Source organism: Moschus berezovskii, chromosome X, assembly GCF_049115385.1.
Source record: "Moschus berezovskii isolate FMDL1 chromosome X, NW_MosBer_1.0, whole genome shotgun sequence".
Taxonomy (NCBI): domain Eukaryota; kingdom Metazoa; phylum Chordata; class Mammalia; order Artiodactyla; family Moschidae; genus Moschus; species Moschus berezovskii.
The window spans coordinates 84,808,112-84,812,730 of NC_142488.1; the positions used below are offsets into that span (position 1 = coordinate 84,808,112).

The 4,619-nt window shown below is 43.5% G+C and overlaps 1 pseudogene; it reads left to right on the plus strand.

Annotated features, from left to right (window-relative positions):
* Positions 1-266: 266 nt before the first annotated feature.
* On the plus strand, positions 267-2,395 carry LOC148773365 (endogenous retrovirus group PABLB member 1 Env polyprotein-like; annotated as a pseudogene).
* Positions 2,396-4,619: the final 2,224 nt, after the last annotated feature.

The window sequence follows — 4,619 nt, forward strand, 5'->3', positions numbered from 1 at the left end:
TCACGAATATGTGCCCAAGGATTAGGTGTGGGTCAAGGACTGGAAACATTGGAAGGGTCCGTATATGGTTGTTCTAACCACTCCTACAGCAGTTAAAGTTGCAGGTGTCACTCCCTGGATCCACCACATGAGGATGAAGAGAACATACCACACAGACCCAGAAAACGCTGAGTGGACTGCGCAGAGGAACCCCACTGACCCTCGAGAGACTAAGATCATCCTTAAGAAGAAGAAGGAAAAGAAGACCCCGGACAAGCCCCTTCAGGATGAAGCCGCATAATCAACCCCTGCTGCTTGGCCTCATCAACGTGATTTTGAATTTAATTTCTGTTTCAACTCAGGTCAATTTTTTCATCTCATGGACACATTGCTAGGCAGACTTCTAAAACACCTTCAACTGCTGCATATGTGGGGCTATGCCTCTGTCTGTGATGGATGGACTTCCTTGGTGGGTGTCACCACTCGGCCAAGGAGATTTTAAACCACTCTGCTCTTTTCTGAGATGACAAAAAGAGACTTTCCTTTCTCTTGTCAATCATAATCTCTCCCTGCTCTCTTGGTGTAAGCCAGACCTACAGTCGATAGACTCGGGCCATGGGGTTACATTTGATGTAAACACCAGTTTCATAGAAGTAACAAAATCTTTTTCCTCATATTTAAAGAACAAAAATGAAAAAAGCTCCCTGACCAGCAAGGGAGGACAGGCCTCTAGGTATGTTGAGGAATTCTACCAAGTCTGGGATGAATATTTCTGGATGACTCCAGAAAATGATGACTTAATTACTCCCGCTGCTATATGCTGGGAACAAAAAGAACAAAGGGTAGGGTATAGTGACCGTCCATTAGACTCAAAAGAACTAAAATATATGGGGTATCTATCCCCCAAACAATGTAAATGAATATTTGAGGTCACATACCACTCCAGCCAGTCCATCCATTGGCCAGGCTCTGATTGGAAATACAACCCTGGAATCACTGGGTGGTGCCAAACAGAACACAATGGTTTTATGGGCCTAACCATTGACCTTGGTTACCAATCGGCTGGGTAGGCCGCTGCACACTGTGATTCGCTTTTGCCCATGGCATCATAAAGCCTAATCTACAACAAGCCCTGGTAAATCTACTTATTTACATGCTAGGTGGACAAGGTCTGTGTTTCAATGGTATGAGTATATTGCTGCCTTATTCATACCTTCCACAGGGACAACAGACATTATGATTAAAGTAGAAGTCTTGAGTAATTTCACAAAACAGGCCCTCCACAGTTCAGTTCAGTTCAGTCACTCAGTCGTGTCCGACTCTCTGCGACCTCATGAATCACAGCACGCCAGGCCTCCCTGTCCATCACCAACTCCCGGAGTTCACTCAAACTCACCTCCATCGAGTCGGTGATGCCATCCAGCCATCTCATTCTCTGTCGTCCCCTTCTCCTCCTGCCCCCAATCCCTCCCAGCATCGGAGTCGTTTCCAGTGAGTCAACCCTTCACATGAGGTAACCAAAGTATTGGAGTTTCAGCTTTAGCATCAGTCTTTCCAATGAACACCCAGGACTGATCCCCTTTAGAATGGACTGGTTGGATCTCCTTGCAGTCCAAGGGACTCTCAAGAGTCTTCTCCAACACCACAGTTTAAAAGCACCAATTCTTCAGCGATCAGCTTTCTTCACAGTCCAATTCTCACACTCATACATGACCACTGGAAATCCATAGCCTTGACTAGACGGACCCTTGTTGGCAAAGTAATGTCTTTATTTTTTAATATGCTATCTAGGTTGGTCATAACTTTCCTCCCAAGGAGTAAGTGTCTTTTAATTTCATGGCTGCAGTCAGCATCCGCAGTGATTTTGGAGCCCCCAAAAATAAAGTTTGACACTGTTTCCACTGTTTTTCCATCTATTTCCCATGAAGTGATGGGACCAGATGCCATGATCTTAGGTTTTCTAAATGTTGAGATAGTGCTAAAGCCATCCAAGCATTCAATGAAAAGCAAATCCAAAAGAGAAAAGCGGCAATTCAAAATAGAATGGATTTGGACATGCTCACAGCTACTCAAGGAGGGACCTGTGCTATAATTAAGGTGGAATGTTGTATACATATTCCTGATTTATCTGGCAGCATATCAGCTGCTTTAGATGACATGAAAAACCAGGTAAAAACAATGTCAAATGAAAACATTCCTTTCTGGACTTCGGTCCTATCTTGGATGAAGGGTGATTTGGTGGAAAATTATATTTACCATTGTTATAGTTGCCTTGATAGTTCTGCATTGTGGATCCTGCATTTCACAATGTATTACGAACTTTGTAACCAAAAGGTTGGTGTCATTCTTTCAAATTGGCAGTCAGAGAGCAAGGGTGCAATATATCCCTATGAGTGATGTTCATACTATGAGTTAAGAGCATCAAGAGGGGGAAATGAAGGAGGAAACAGACAGAACAGGTTCCATCTTAAAAGCAGTACTCCATATTGGGCCAGACTGTGGACTTTGAGCTATATGCCTAGTATCTATGGAAACTACATACCAGCTGGAAAACCAGAACACCGCCCCCCCTGCCCCATGGAAGAGACTCAGGGCTCATACCTAGCCTCTCCATTGCCTAAAAGAATACCCTAATTATCTGTGTAACCAAATAGAATCATAAATTCTATGATGCTTATTGGGGTATGACCACAGGCTAATTGATAGTCCACTGTTAACTACCTAGGCTGTATGCAGATCAGGAAGCAACGGTTAGAATGGACATGGAACAACAGACTGGTTCCAAATAGGAAAAGGAGTACGTCAAGGCTGTATATTGTCACCCTGCTTATTTAACTTATATGAAGAGTACATCATGAGAAACACTGGGCTGGAGGAAGCACAAGCTGGAATCAAGATTTCCAGGAGAAATATCAGTAACCTCAGATATGCAGATGACACTACCCTTATGGCAGAAAGTGAAGAAGAACTAAAGACCCTCTTGATGAAAGTGAAAGAGAAGAGTGAAAAAGTTGGCTTAAAGCTCAACATTCTCAGAAAACTAAGATCATGGCATCTGGTCCCATCACTTCATGTCAAATAGATGGGGAAATAGTGGAAACAATGTCAGACTTTATTTTGAGGGGCTCCAAAATGACTGCAGATGGTGACTGCAGCCATAAAATTAAAAGACGCTTACTCCTTGGAAGGAAAGTTATGACCAACCTAGATAGCATATTAAAAAGCAGAGACATTACTTTGTCAACAAAGGTCCATCTAGTCAAGGCTATGTTTTTTCCAGTAGTCATCTATGGATGCACAAGTTGCACTATAAAGAAAGCGCCAAAGAATCGGTGCTTTTGAACAGTGGTGTTGGAGAAGACTCTTGAGGGTCCCTTGGACTGCAAGGGGATCCAACCAGTCCATCCTAAAGGAGATCAGTCCTGGATTTTCATTGGAAGGACTGATGCTAAAGCTGAAACTGCAATACTTTGGCCACCTGATGCAAAGAGCTGACACATTTGAAAAGACCCTGATGTTGGGAAAGATTGTGGGCAGGAGGAGAAGGGACGATAAAGGATGAGATTGTTGGATGGCATCACCGACTCAATGGACAGGGATTTGGGTAGACTCCAGGAGTTGGTGATGGACAGGGAGACCTGGCGTACTGTGCTTCATGGGGTCTCAAAGAATCGGACACGACTGAGTGACTGAACTGAACTGAACTGAACTACCTAGGCCAAAGGCACATGAATCACGTGTTAACTTTGATTGTATCTTTCTTTTCCTTTGTTCAGACTAGTTTCAGGGAATTTGGGGAGGTGGGTTTGGGCACATACACTTAGGGTATATAAGGTTTTCACAAAAACTGGTTGGAGTCTTTGGCTAAGAGGAGACTCTGCCATGGGCCTGCCAGTGTAATATACTGCACTCCACTATCTGCATTGTCCTTCTGAGTTTGTTTCCCGGAACGCATGGCTACAACACTCTGCCTTCCTTTGTTCTATTTTCATCGTCTTTCCCCTTCCTTGTCTTTTAGCCACCGCCATTCTGGACTCCTTTTTCCTATTCTAACTAGCTAATGGCAACCTACTCCAGTATTCTTGCATGGAGAATCCCATGGGCAGAGGAAACTGGCAGGCTACAGTCTATAGGGTTGCACAGAGTGTGACATGACTAAAGCAAAGCCATACAGCAAGCAAAGTAAGCATTTACTTGAGATCCATTCAAAAATTTTGTCTTGTGGTTAAACCCTTGCCTGTATGCAAATTCTCATTTGGTATTAATACTTCACTCTGCTTTGGGAACAGACTGTCTGACTGAAACAGGACAGCCTTTGACCCTTTCAGGAACAGCTCTTGTTTCTCTGAAACAGGGATGGGTTTTTCAGTCTTTGGCCTAGTCCTTTGGAGACAGGCTTTGGCCTGGCTCTGGGACCAAGCTCTCTCCCTAAGACCATCTGGTATTGGCTTGCAAGCTATTTGAATTGAGCCCTTTGTGGTGTTTGTAAGCCATTTAAGCTGTTGGACAATTGCTTTTTTTTTTTAAATAAATTTGGAGTGCAAAATCTTGATTCTAGTCCTGGTTTTCCCACTGATTCATTATATGGGCAATTGCTCTTTAGAGGAAAAACCTCTAGGAAATGGGATCATGGTTATCTT